We start from the raw sequence: 16,068 nt of genomic DNA on the forward strand, positions 1-16,068 counted from the left end.
TGCCGCTTGGAGCGCTAGTGTCGCTCCATCTGTCAAACGTCAACAACTTTTACAGCAGTGAGTGTCGCGACTGTTATGTTAGACTGTGCCTTCGACCATACATTTATGGTCGAAGAAAGAAACACGAAAGACTTTAAAAATAGATACTTACTACACACTATTTACTTCATTTACAAAGTGGTTATAATATTCACTGACTTTCCCTCACATGAGCTTCAAACCACAAAGAGAAATGTTATATCAACTGAGCGCCAACAGAGCGTTACCGACATTTTTCAAAGTCATTTTGTAGAATCCTTTTCATTATAATTGGTTTAAATGTTCAAAAATGAGTGAAATGTATTGTACATAAGTTAGATGTCAAAATTACTATTATAATTAATGTCTCTATTTACAAAAATCTCTTCGGCACAATTGCCACGTATAATATTTAGCAAACAGCTGCATACATGATCACCAAATCAGAAACTGTAATTGCTTGTACCTGGACAGAACGAATAAAAGTAAAACCCAAACCACAATTTTTTACCAAGGTGTCAAGATATTCAATAAATTGCCAAAAGAAATCAAAAACATAAAGGAACACTGTAAATTTAAAGCATTCCTTAAAGAATATTTATTAAAAAATAGTTTTTAATCGATTAGAAAATTCATGCAACATAAAATTGGCATAAATAAATAATCAGGTTAATCAATTATAAAGTGGACATTCTAGATTGTAATTCACCCATACAAGTGCTAGAGGAGTCTTGCGACCTATTTCTTTTGATTGAAGCAGGTTCCTCTGCATTACGTAATTCAATGATAAATTGTGTGTTTAAGATACATACACACACACACACACACACACACACACACACAGATATATATATATATATATATATATATATATATATATATATATATATATATATATATATATATATATATATATATATACAATGACTTTATTATATATAGCTTGTATTTCATTATCTTATGTGACAAAATAATGTACATATGTATGTATAATGATGACATCCATACAAAGAAATTTGTTTACGGATGAATAAATGAATAAATAAATAAATTGCTGTTGACTATTTTTTGTCGTTATTTGGCAATTTTATATTGTAAAATACTTTGTCGGGTGCAGCTGAGACTGGGGCTGCTCGCCTTTGTTAAGCGTGCTTCTTCAAGACGTGAGAGCGTATAAAAATTATCCACTCTCGACGAACTCGGAACAATTAACTTTCCAACAAGGGTGTATAAAGACAGCAGGATTCTAAATGATAATTTTCCTTTGATGAAAGTCAAAGCAAGAAATTAACTGTTTACTCAGAAACAAATGCTCTCTCTGATCGCAACGCACATGTAGTTATGATAAATAACCTAGTGAATTACACTATGGGTACTCCTCACTGGAAATTAGGTAGAATAATTAATGACTCCAGCTCAATTGTTTTTAAGAATAGCTTACAGGAGATGACAAGGGGATGTAATTTATAACGAACCAAGTGCTAAAATAAAATTTAATCTACTTTGTGATAAATTCATATCGTTATTTGAAAGTAACTTTCCGCATAATCTAATCAGAAAGTACACTAAACAGCCATGTAAAAACCATGGATTACTATAGGGATTAAAGTATCATGTGAAAGGAAAAGGTAACTGAATCTGTTGGAAAGAACAAGGAGGGGTCCTACAGTAGTTACACACCACAAAAGCTACTCAAAATTACTAAGATATGGTTTTAAAAATGGAGGAACGTGCATATAACGTCAGAAATCAGTACTTCCAACAATGGACTTAAGGCTATATGGAATGTAGTTAAACGGGAGGCAATGTCTGAATAATAGCCATGTTCAGAACTGTATCATTCCACATCATTACGATCTATCTTACAAAATGATCCATAACACAATTAACTAACGAAGACCTTTTTATGGAAGGGAAAAAAGTTGTATGCAATCCATTACATTATTGAGAAGATGTCTTACATGAGTGTAATATCGTCCTTAACACACTGGGAAGCAAACAGGGAATAATTAGTAGCACTAAAATTGTAACTATGTACAACTAAAAAGACGATGAAAGAAAGACAAAAAATAAAAACACTTTCACTGTATCATCGTCTGTGGTGGCAGTCGCAGTTTCACATGGCTGCACGATGACAACATGCAGCAGGTGATGATGGAAGACGATGATGTGTCGCTACTTCAGCTCCTGTGTTGGAAGTGGGCGTCATTTCCGAAACGTGCAGGCAAATGCACATACAGTCCAGAGTGGGTCGTGAATACTGGCTGTGGAACTGAGTCAGAATGTTGCTCAGTTTATAGGTGTTCTTGAGTTTGAGGTCATGGTTGCAACTGCAGTGCTGTCACAGAGGAAGGAAACTATCTTCGTGCAACATTGGCCAGTGACACGTCCTGAAAGATATACGCTGGTTTCATCTGGTCAGTGGAGACAGTCGTGGTCCTGTCCTTGACGGAAATGTCTACTGTCTGTGCACCTATTGTAACACTCAGTGTGGGACCCATGTATAGAGCTTGCAGAGAAAGCTTCACACCATCTATACATAGCTTTGACTGTGAACAGATGGCCAAATCCTGATACATGTAACAGGGTGATGTGCCACATCTAGAACCTTGATGTGGAAGAAAGCAGGCGATGCGCTCATGCAAGTGATGGAGAAAATTTGTCTGATCTTGAGTGGCAGACTAAAGAGAATGAGGGTGGACGAAATCGCCTGGAAGACGAATTGATTCACTGAAAACCATTTCTGCCAGTGAAGCCTCTATGTCCGACTTGTAAGAGTTTTGGAACCCAAGTATCAAGATCGGCAGAGCAGTTGTCCAAGTCATATCATGGCACACAAGAAGATGTCATCTCTCTATTAGAATGTCTCTTAGTGTGTGGTAACTTGTTGTTTTGTGATGGACATATCTGCAGAAAATTGCATGTGTCAGCACTCTATCAGACCGTCGCTTGCTGGGTGATAACTTTTTGATTTGCAATGGAAGTACCCACAGGAAATTGCAAGGTTGGCGAATAACTCCAAATAAAATTGCCTGCCATGATCTATTATTATGTGCAGTTGGCAACCAAATCTTGACAACCGTGTGGTGACAAATGGCTCTGAGCACTATAGGACTCAACATCTCAGGTCATCAGTCCTCTAGAACTTAGAACTACTTAAACCTAACTAACCTAAGGACATCACACACATCCATGCCCAAGGCAGGATTCGACCCTGCGACCGTAACAGTCGCGCGGTTCCGGACTACAGCACCTAGAACAGCATGGCCACTGCGGCCGGCATGTGGTGACAAAGGCAGAGTTCTGTGGAGCTGTTGTTCTATGTTACTGCCTCTTGTCATAGGGTAAAACGATCTATGGTGATCTAAAGGTGTTTCTGGCCATCTAATGAAGGTAATGGACACATGACATCCAGGTGGATGTGTGCAAAATGCGAGCTGATGCCTAGAAATTTGCCCAGTGGTGCATGTACGTAGCATTAAATTTTTCTGTGTTGGCATGGTACATGTGTACACATCCACACACAACAGTTCTTCTCCATTCCTGGTCAGACAAAGTGCTTTGACATCAGGTAGAACACCAGATGAACTCCGGGATGAGACAAACTGTGTAAATTGTTGAACGCTTGCATGTAAAACTTAGCAGGCAGGAACGACCAGGCCTTCCTTGCAAGGCATAACTTTTAGCACCTGCATTAGCGCATTCACGAGTTGCATCTTCAATGCATAACTGGTGTCATTCAGGAACATATGACGCTCTTGATCAGCCTGTTGTGCCTGAGGGTGTGCGTTGAGGTCAATGTGGCTTGAAACATGTTTAACTCGTCAAGAATATTGGCTACCATGCTGTCCATACAAGAGATGTGCCTGAATGCATACATTAATGGTTTATGGTCTGTGTAGATAGTGAAGTCTATTGTTTCTATTTGTGGTCAGAAGCATTTGATGGCTTCATAAATAGCGAGAAGTTCTTGGTTGAAGGTACACCACTTGCTTTGAGATAGCGACAGTATATAGGGATAAAAGGCTAGCAGTTCTTCTGCTTATTGTTGCAGTATTGCACCTACAGCCGTTAGGCTTACATCAGCTACAATCGCTAAGGGTGCATCTCGTTTAGGACGCTCCATAAATGCATTATCTGTCATATTTTGTTGAACGCCATCGAAAGCGGAGTTCATTACCTCCATCCACTGTGCCAGAGAGTTCCATTTCATCTTACGACCAAACAGCATTGAAATGAATTGTTCTTGTAGCTCTAATGCTTATGGCAGGTGCCTGTGATAAAAATTTAGCCACCTAAGGAACTGACGTAACTCTTTTTGGTGCTTGGCTTCTAAATTTGCAGAATAGTTAGAATCTTGCCTTGTAGGCTACACGATAACTAAGGAAATCGAGTTCATATCAACCAAATATATATTTAGCTGTGTACAGAACAACACAGTATTGCTCCAACCATTTGAACACATCTGTAAGGTGTTGCTGGTGCTCTTCTTTGGTGGCTGAAAAGCTCAAAATGTCATCAAGGTGGGCAAAGCACAAGATTAGCCCTTGCAGGAGAGAGTGAATAAATCTTTGACAAGTTTGAGCCATGTTGTATAGACTGAAGGTCATAAACATGCTCTCAGACAATCCAAATGGTATAATGATTGCTGTTTCCGGTATTTCATACTTTGCCACTTTTATTGGGATGGAAGCCTTGGCGCAATCTAGCACACTACAGGTCATGGCACCATGCAAGACATGATTGTAATCTTGCAACACTGGGACTGGGTACAATCTGGAATCGTTCACCACATTGACACCATACTCCACCCGTCTTAGGGACCACGTGCAGCGGAGACGACCATGGGCCACTTGAGGGTGGGATAATGTCTTCCTTTTCAACATACTGGAAAACTCGGCTTGAACTACTGCCAGGTGATCCAGCGCCAAACATCTAGGCCTACATGACATTGAGAGGTTGCTGTGGTTTTAATAAAATGTTTGGAATTATGCTGCACCTGTTTTGAAGCTCCTGGGGGCCTCGTCAAAGCAAAAAATTGGCATAATATGAAAGAGTATTTACAATCTTCAGTTTCCACTGATTTGACGTTGTGCTGAGGTGAACCCTGACTGAGGCCAGTCTTGTTGTCCACCAGTCGAGAATTCGTCATGTCCAGCATCGGCTGATACAACGGTAGGAAATCCACGCCGATGGTTGGCTCCCACATGTCGGCGATGGTAACGTCTCAGATCAAAGGAAGGCATAGTTCCAATTCCAGATCCATACACTGAGTACTGTACGTTGATACTGACGAATTATTGGCAGCCGACAAGCAGAACATGTTCGGTGGCCCACAATGATGCACTGACATCAGTGGCAATATGCTCAAATCAGAATCTGAACCTGTTAGATGCTTAGGTATGATCTTCTGTCACTAACAAGCAAGCTCTGTAATCTCGCCCAGCAGTCAGCTGTGTCTGAGATAGACGCAGCTTGTGGTTGGACGTGAGCATGCACTCATGCACTTGTGCACCTGTTCGCCAACCTCCGATGATACCAGCATACTGACTGACCTGTATTAAAGGACGAAAGATTATTTGAGTATCATCTCCTGGATCTACTACGATAATGTCTTTTTTCTGCGCTGGCGCCTTGTCGAGATAGTAGTTTACCAAGCTCCTCCCATAGGGCATCTTTCTTCGCCACTAACATATCATGTGATCTACATGTGTAACTGCTACTTTTGTCACTGTATTACTGCTTGGCTGTGTCACAACGTTAACTCATGTAGCAGTGATAGCCTCTTGTATATGGCCTACAAGTTCCTCAACGGCGTCCAGTGACAGCTACGTTTGAGACACTGTGATCGCCTTAACTTGTGGTGGTAGGCGATCGCTCCATATTGAACACAGAGAGTTGTCAGAAACAGTATCGATGTCCACTTTGCTCTGCAAGTGCCAGAGGTAGTGGGACAGCTTACAATCCCTGATGACTTCTTGTTTGAACACCTGTAGGCTACAATCTTCTTGTGAAGCGGCTATTCTTTGGACGAGCTCGGTTTTTAGTTTCTTTTATAATTCTTTCACCAGTGGCGCAGTTATGATATCCTGTACGTCAGTAGCAAATTGATGGTCGAACTGGCTCGCTGCCAAGGAAAACACTATTGAATCAGCAGTAAGTTCTGCATAATAAAAACTTGTCTCCACTTGTGCAAACCATAGCGTGGTATTACACAGCCAAAAAGGTGGCCAGCACATGGATAGTCCGGATGCTCTGGCTTCTTCTGACATCTTGTAAATGACTTTCTTGTTTGTCATCAGGCTTGAATCACGTCAGGGTCACCAGTTGTCAGGTGTAGCTGAGATTAGGTCTGCTCGATTTTGTTAAGCAAGCTGCTTTAAATTGTCAGAGCATATAAAAGTGATCCACTCTCGATTAACTTCGAACAATAGCTTTATTTATCGAAGAGAAAACAATCGTATCCGATCCGTTAAATTAGTGAAAAGATGTCTTACATGGGCGCAATATCGTTCTTAACAAATGGGGAAGACTAATGGAGAATAAGCAGCGAGCTAAAGTAGTAACTACGCACAATTACAAAGAGAATGAAAGAAAGGGAAAGAATAAAAACACTTCCACTGTAGCATTATCTGTGGTGGCACGCGCAATTTCACTCGACTGTGCAATAACCACGCACAGCAGACGATGGTAGATGACAACGACATGTGGCTACAACTTCAGTTTACTCTTCATCCACGCATTAGTGCTGCACCTGTTCCGCACCTCCAGGGGGCCCAGTCAAAGCAAGAAATTGGCATAATACGGAAGAGTATTTACACTCTTTGGTTTCTACTAAATTGGCGCTTTGTACGACTGTAGTTGTAGTGAGGCTAGCCTTGTTGTCTATGAGTCGGGAATTCGTCACGTCCGGCATCAGCTGATATAACGCCAGGAAATCCGCTCTGATGATTGACGACGGTAACATCCCAGATAATGCAAGGTACAGTCCCAAGTCCAATTCCACACGCTAAGCTCTGAATGCTGATACTGAGGCATTATTGGTGGCTGACAAGCGGAACATGGTTAGTGGTCCACAATGATGCACTGAGAGCCATGGCCAACATTCAGCTGAATTCGTATAGAGCCAACGTAAACATGTGTGATGCACAGATCACAGCTGGTGCATTTGCAGTTTTGAGCGCGAATAATTATATTTTGTCAATGCAAAACGAAAAGAGGAAAACACATAAAAGAAAATGGTGGGCTACATCACTTCATACATCTAGAAATCAGTAAGTTTTAAAAAGGTTGTAAGTTATTACTTAGCATTATTAAACCTTCACCAACTTGATTTTATTCCTAATTATTCTCACAAGTATGATGGCTGTAAATTATTAGGCCACTCGATACATGAACCCTAAGGAAAATTTGATAACTTTTGTCATATTTCATCACTCGTTTTCTAACTGCTTCTTCAAATGATTAAACCCAAAATAAAAAAGAAAGATACATTTTGGAGAGAAGCTGTATTTACTGAAGTTCATTTGGCAGTGACACTTCAATTTCTTGCTGCAGGATACAGTTTCAAAAGCCTACATTTCCTTTTTAAAATATCCACTCAAGTGATGTTACTGATAGAGCCCAAAGCTTGCAAAGCAATATGTGAGTCCTTAAATGACTATGTTAAAGTAACGACCACTTTTAAAACTACATTCAGTAACAGAGTGTATCAAAAGCACAGTTATGTTTGAAATGCCCATGTTTCCTTCTTAAATATCCACTTAAGTGACGCCACTGATAGTGCCTGAAGTTTGCAATGCCAATATTTCTAGCACCATAAAATTCTTCTACCAATTTAAGGAAATATAAAATAGATGCAGTAAGTAAGTGGAAAAAAATTGGTAGTTGGATAAAGAACACTTTATTAGAAAATAAAATTTAATAAATACGAAAAAGGAAGCAGTCACTATTTTCCATCATTAGTAATGACCTTTATAACAAGTCCTCCAGTGTAGGCATAACCTGCTACTTGGAAGTCCTGTGTTTTGTCACCCACCAAGTTAAAGACCCCCAATGATTCTCTCGAAAGCCCATCACACTCCGACAGTGCTGTTCCATGAGTTATAAGACTATCTAGTCCTCCGTCTGTCACTGACTAGGTAAACAGCTATGACAAAGAGAAAAATAGCACACTAACATACAGGAGGAAATTCATAACCAAGTAGAGTACACACTAACTGCACAAAGAAATTCTGAAGCAAAACATCTACAGTTTATCGCTTTCGAATGACTGACTGTAAATGATCTAGTCTCCTTTTTCATATTCCTATGATTACCACGTTATAAATACGACAGTATAATGGTGTCCAAGTCTTCATTGACAGCATACTGTCTCTCTCTCTCTCTCTCTCTCCTCATTAATTTTGTAACATACAACTGAATAAAATTACAAACTGTAAAAACTTCGGTAACATCACCTGGCAGAGAAATTAATAGCATTTTACTGCTTCTCTCTCTCCTGATATATCAGGAAACAAATACCGTTTGCGAGTTGACACCGACCGTATGTGGTGATTCCATTCAATATACATGTATTGGCACACTGGAGCATGCAATCAGTGATCGAAGTCGCTTCCACGGACCTGTGTAAGGTTTCGTCGCCTGTATTGGAGGAAGACGATGTCACAAAGAAAGGGTTCTTGTGTTGTTTCATAAGCAGTTCGATACATCTTTTTTGCTGTAACGTATCGAAGCAGTGAGTGACTACAGCTGTGCATACAGTCATGCAATTTATTTTTCTACTGAGATTTCAAGGTCTGTGTCAGGTGCTAAACTAACATTAATACATTTCGATCTATTGGCTCTCATGGGAAGCTGGACATCATATGGTGTAAACTATGCTGCTCCCACAACACACAGAATTCTTGAAATAATAGACAGAGGAGATGTTTCTCATTGACAGAAAAGTGTATCTCGAAATGAGTCACATTTTTCGAACCTATCTGCTAAGGTACCCATACAACAAAACTCCAGTGTGGTTTTACACAGTCTCTCTGCATCTTGTAACTGTTCCTCAGTCACTGCTCCACCCTCCCTGCAGCTTTGTCCATCAGGTCGTTTCAATTTAAGTCGGAACTGAGCAGAGGTCAGAGAGTGCTATGTCTACCACCTTCTGTATCCATGCAGAAACAGGGTGAGAGGTCATAGCTCTAACAATTGTGTAGTATGTGTAATGCCAAGACCAAACGAAGCTTTCTCCTGCAACACGGGGTAGTAGAAAAGACAGTAGGAGCAGTTGCAGTGGTGTTTCTTATTGAGAGAATTAGGAAGGCTCCATGTCATACAGGAACTGGAAGAACCTACTGCACTGCGGTGCATCTCCAAACGACATACAGATACTGCAGTCTGAAGGAGATCTGCGTTCCTCAGGGTGTATTCATGTCTGTCACTCAAACATTCCCTCTGTCTTCGTTATTTTGTAGCATCTAACAGAGAAAAACTACGAACTATAAAAACTCCACTAACATCACCTAGTAGAGAACTCGATAAGATATTACCACATCCCTCTCTTCTGATATAGCGAAAACAAATACCATCTCCATGCTGACATCGATCATATGTGATGATCCTACTCCTATTAAATATAAAGGTATTGATCCATTGGAGGAGGTGTCCAGTGATGGATGTCGCTTGCACGGACCAGGCTAAAGTTTTGTCTCCCAGACTGTAGCAGGCCCATATCCCACAGACTATCAGTTGAAAGAGAGGGTTCCTGTGTTGCTCTTTCATAAGCAGTTTGATACATTATTTTTTATGCTGTAACACATCCAATCACTGTAAGACTACAGCTGTGTACATAGCCATACCTGTTGTTTCTCCTTCACAACTTCGATGTCTGTGCCAGGTGCTAAACTGACATTAACACATTTTGATCCTCTGGCTCTCATAGAATGCCGGACATGGTATGATGTAAACTATGCTGCTCCCACAGCACAGAGGATGGTTGAAATAAAAGACAGAGGCGGTGTTTGTTATTGACAAAAATGTGGAGGAGCACATTGCAACATATGGAAACTGGAAGAGTTTATGACATTGTGGAGCCTTTCCAAACAGCTGCCTGCTCTAAATTTAATCTCATTTTTCACAGTGATGAAGTAGCTGATGTCTAGGTGTTCTGTTTTCGAAGAGACCCTGAGCATTGGTTCCTTATATTACAGCCATGTTCGCGATCACTGTTTCGTTGCTGGCCATCCCTGGAAGCTATTGATTCCACCAAGACTCTCTCCATTCAAAACAAGTGGTGTCAGTCAATCATTAAGTGGTAATCAGCGACGTCCCAGTGGACGGGTGGGATGCAAAAGACACCGACGATATGAGACGACGTACTGTAACAAGCACCACAGTTAACTGTGCGATCAATTCTAGGAATTTTACCAGTTTTTCCGTAATTTCAACTCGATCAATGACACAGCACCATGTTTCCCAATTTATTATCATCGCTAAAACACCTCTCCACTTCTTTGAGTACTATACAGGGTGAGTCACCTAACATTACCGCTGGATATATTTCGTAAACCACATCAAATACTGACGAACCGATTCCACAGACCGAACGTGAGGAGAGGGGCTGGTGTAATTGGTTAATACAAACCATAAAAAAATGCACGGAAGTATGTTTTTTAACCCAAACCTACGTTTTTTTTAAATGGAATCCCGTTAGTTTTGTTAGCACATCTGAACATATAAACAAATACGTAATCAGTGCCGTTTGTTGCATTGTAAAATGTTAATTACATCCGGAGATATTGTAACCTTAAGTTGACGCTTGAGTACCACTCCTCCGCTGTTCGATCGTGTGTATCGGAGAGCACCGAATTACGTAGGGATCCAAAGGGAACGGTGATGGACCTTAGGTACAGAAGAGACTGGAACAGCACATTACGTCCACATGCTAACACCTTTTTATTGGTCTTTTTCACTGACGCACATGTGCATTACCATGAGGGGTGAGGTACACGTACACACGTGGTTTCCGTTTTCAATTACGGAGTGGAATAGAGTGTGTCCCGACATGTCAGGCCAATAGATGTTCAATGTGGTGGCCAATCATTTGCTGCACACAATTGCAATCTCTGGCGTAATGAATGTCGTACACGCCGCAGTACATCTGGTGTAATGTCGCCGCAGGCTGCCACAATACGTTGTTTCATATCCTCTGGGGTTGTAGGTACATCATGGTACACATTCTCCTTTAACGTACCCCACAGAAAGAAGTCCAGAGGTGTAAGATCAGGAGAACGGGCTGGCCAATTTATGTGTCCTCCACGTCCTATGAAACGCCCGTCGAACATCCTGTCAAGGGTCAGCCTAGTGTTAATTGCGGAATGTGTAGGTGCACCATCATGCTGATACCACATACGTCGACGCGTTTCCAGTGGGACATTTTCGAGCAACGTTGGCAGATCATTCTGTAGAAACGCGATGTATGTTGCAGCTGTTTGGGCCCCTGCAATGAAGTGAGGACCAATGAGGTGGTCGCCAATGATTCCGCACCATACATTTACAGTCCACGGTCGCTGTCGCTCTACCTGTCTGAGCCAGCGAGGATTGCCCACGGACCAGTAATGCATGTTCCGTAGATTCACTGCCCCGTGGTTTATGAAACCCGCATCATCGGTAAACAGGTAGAACTGCAACGCATTCTCTGTTAATGCCCATTGACAGAATTGCACTCGATGATTAAAGTCATCACCATGTAATTGCTGATGTAGCGACACATGAAACGGGTGAAAGTGGTGACGATGCAGTATGCGCATGACACTACTTTCACTCAGTCCACCGGCTCTCGCAATGTCCCGTGTACTCATGTGTGGGTTCATGCCAGCAGCTAACGCAGCAGCTGCACCCGTTTCTCCTGTGACGGGCCTGTTACGGACCCGTTTGCGTGCTACGACCATACCTGTTGCATACAGTTGGCGGTAGATGTTTTGCAATGTGCGGCACGTTGGATGCTCTCTGTCCGGGTACCGTTCTGCATACACCCTGCAGGCTTCAGCTGCATTTCGTCGACACTCACCATAGATGAGTATCATCTCCGCCTTTTCAGAGTTCGAATACACCATGGTCACAGTTCCTACAACAGTACACTATCACACACGTCTGGTAACACGGTGCACCGCAGTTGGTCTGCGTGCGGAGACGAATGCAGAATAACAATAGCAGCAAGCGCTACATGCAGACACTGCGACAGCTAGACCAAACCACAACAGTGCACAGCAGCCACACTCGTAAACAAGGTCGTCATCGTAAACATGTCCCTGCAGATGCTGCTGGCCGACCGTGACTCGTGTTTGTTACAACACGCAACTGGACGTCGGAGGTTTCAAGCGTCAACTTTAGGTTACAATATCTCCGGATGTAATTAACATTTTACAATGCAACAAATGGCACTGATTACGTATTTGTTTATATGTTCAGATGTGCTAACAAAACTAACGTGGTACCATTAAAAAAAACGTAGGTTTGTGTTAAAAAAACATACTTCCGTGCATTTTTGTATGGTTTGTATTAAACAGTTACACTAGCCCCTCTCCTCACCTTCGGTCTGTGGAATCGGTTCGTCAGTATTTGATGTGGTTTACGAAATATATCCAACGGTAACGTTAGGTGACTCACCCTGTATACTAGATTTCGAATGTAGATAGATGATAGGCTCCTTCAGACTGCAGTATCTGTGTGTCATTTGGAGATGCACCCCATTGCAGTAGGTTCTTCCAGTTCCTGTATGACATGAAGTCTTCCTAATTCTCTCAATAAGAAACACCACTGAAACTGCACGTACTGTCTTTTCTACTACCTCGTGCTGCAGGGAAAATCTTCGTTTGGCCTTGGCTTTACACATAGTACACGATTGTCAGAGCTATGGCATATTTCTCATTTCCACTGAGTGGTCAAACCACTCAGGTATTTGCTTCTTGATATATAGGAAGAGAGAGTTGCGATAAAATGTTATTAATTTCTCTATCAGGTGATGTTACCGAAGTTTGTACAGTTTGTAGTTTTATTCAATTGTATGTTACAAAAGTAATGAGGCGAGAGAGAGAGAGACAGTATGCTGTCAATGAAGACTTGGACACCATTACACTGTCGTATTTATACCGTGGTAATCATAGGAGTATGAAAAAGGAGATTAGATCATTTACAGTCAGTCATTCGAAAGCGATAAACTGTAGGTGTTATGCTTCAGAATTTCTTTGTGCAGTTAGTGTGTACTCTACTTGTTTATGAATTTCCTCCTGTACGTTAGTGCGCTATTTTTCTCTTTGTGATAGCTCTTTAACTAGTAAGTGGCGGGCGGAGTATTAGATGGTCTTCTAAATAATGGAATAGTGGTGTCCGAACGTGATGGAATTTCGAGAGAATTATCAGGGGTCTGTAACTTGGCGGGGGAGATCTCTTGCTCGTCGAAATGAGGTGGATTCAAATGCAATGTCGAAGACTGAAAGATTCGGAGAATACGAGAGGTAAGTGATAGTCTGATGGAAGGGGGGTTGAGAGGTGAGCTCTACACCGTTTCTTCTAAGTGTTGTGCGCAAACATATTGCAACTTCTCACGTATTTCTTACGAAGTGATTGCAATGAGAAAGTTAGGAGCTAATACGAAGGTTTCTATAAAGAGAGACAAATAGCAGCAGAAGTTCAATTGTTTGTATTCTAGATAAATAAAAGACAACATTCTTCTGTGAGTTTTATCTACCTATAAATGGACGGACTGACATCTTGATAGGTAGACTAAATTTACATTTAATCTATGCGCTTACTCTGCAAGCCATCATACGGTGTGTTGCACCACTACTAATCATTCCCTTTTCTATTCCACTCGCAGATAGTGCGAGGGAAAGAGCCTAATTACATCCCTCCCTACGAGCGCTAGTTTCTCGTATACCTTCGTGGTCCTTATGCGAAATGTACGAGGACAGTTCAATAAGTAATGCAACACATTTTTTTTCTCGGCCAATTTTGGTTGAAAAAACCGGAAATTTCTTGTGGAATATTTTCAAACATTCCCGCTTCGTCTCGTATAGTTTCATTGACTTCCGACAGGTGGCAGCGCTGTACGGAGCTGTTAAAATGGCGTCTGTAACGGATGTGCGTTGCAAACAACGGGCAGTGATCGAGTTTCTTTTGGCGGAAAACCAGGGCATCTCAGATATTCATAGGCGCTTGCAGAATGTCTACGGTGATCTGGCAGTGGACAAAAGCACGGTGAGTCGTTGGGCAAAGCGTGTGTCATCATCGCCGCAAGGTCAAGCAAGACTGTCTGATCTCCCGCGTGCGGGCCGGCCGTACACAGCTGTGACTCCTGCAATGGCGGAGCGTGCGAACACACTCGTTCGAGATGATCGACGGATCACCATCAAACAACTCAGTGCTCAACTTGACTTCTCTGTTGGTAGTGCTGTCACAATGGTTCACAAAAATCTGAACGAACTTCTCCTTCTTCATGACAACGCAAGCCCTCACACAAGTCTTCGCACCCGAGAGGAGCTCACAAAACTTCAGTGGACTGTTCTTCCTCATGCACCCTACAGCCCCGATCTCGCACCGTCGGATTTTCATATGTTTGGCCCAATGAAGGACGCAATCCGTGGGAGGCACTACGCGGATGATGACGAAGTTATTGATACAGTACGACTCTGGCTCCGACATCGACCAGTGGAATGGTACCGTGCAGGCATACAGGCCCTCATTTCAAGGTGGCATAAGGCTGTAGCATTGAATGGAGATTACGTTGAAAAATAGTGTTGTGTAGCTAAAATATTGGGGAATAACCTGGTGTATTTCAATGCTGAATAAAACAACCCCTGTTTCAGAAAAAAATGTGTTGCGTTACTTATTGAACTGCCCTCGTACGTTGGCGGTAGGATAATCCTCCTGCGGTCAGTTTCGATTGCCAGTTCTAAATAGCGTTCCCGTCCAGGGATTCTCACTTGAGTTCTCGAAGCATCCATCCACAAACTTGGCTCGATAGGAACGCCTCCACAGGGCTGGATTCAGAGGGAAACCTAGGTCTGCAGAATCGTTCACATTCGGGAAGTGGCGGTCAGTACTATTTTGTTATTGCTCACTGCGTCAGCCTTTCTGGGATACTTCGAAAACACGTCTCACAACTTTGTGGTTTTGCAGGAGTGATGAGGGGAAGCTCAATACCCTGATATTTACCCCAACGACATTTAAGCAGCCAGTCCTCTGAGAAGGCTAAGACAACTTTTGCGAGTCTGGAATCATTAACAACTGTCTGGCACAGGGAGCGGCACACTCCTGACGCTTTGGCGGAAGTTCGCGACCCGGTGACAGCAGTTAACACGTAACTCAGTGACGGAGGTATTGTGGCTGTGGAGAAGAGAGGTAAACATCCTACTGCTCCCCATAGAGCGACAGTTTTCAACATAATTAACTCGGGAGTAGTATACCTGAATTCTAAGTGATTTACTTCCACGAGCACGACAAGATAACTGAGAGTCAGGACGCAGTTAACGTTGAATGTCCTAATCTACCTGACAACAGTCATCACTCATTTTGATATCGGAGGAAGTGACTACTTAGTTTGTGGGAAGCCTCCAGAGATGTCACTGAAACGTCTGTAACGGTTACATGGCGGGCGTAGTCCGACTGCAAGGAAAACAATTACTCGCCATGAAAAGGGGATCTCATGGTCAATTAATTAGTCGACAATTTCGTATAAATTATGTGCCACCGGGTGGATGGATTGGAGGGTGAGAGAACTGCAGATATGATTCGGGAGTTGTAGCGGTAATCAGGCTTATTTTCATTGCAGCAAGATCTTTTAACGGAATTTCAATCTCCCACCTGCACAGCGAGAGATGATCATTGTAATTTAGCTATATTATCGAGTTTATAAGGTGATACATAGTATGAACCTGATAATTACAACTTCTCTGTGCTGTTACCTTAAGAGACTTCGTATCCAAGGAGACATTTGTTTATTTTAAGAGAGAGTTCGAAAGTGAGCATCATGTGAAAGAGGTAAAGCATGCTCTTAGCACT

This window comes from Schistocerca cancellata, chromosome 5, assembly GCF_023864275.1.
Source record: "Schistocerca cancellata isolate TAMUIC-IGC-003103 chromosome 5, iqSchCanc2.1, whole genome shotgun sequence".
Lineage (NCBI taxonomy): Eukaryota > Metazoa > Arthropoda > Insecta > Orthoptera > Acrididae > Schistocerca > Schistocerca cancellata.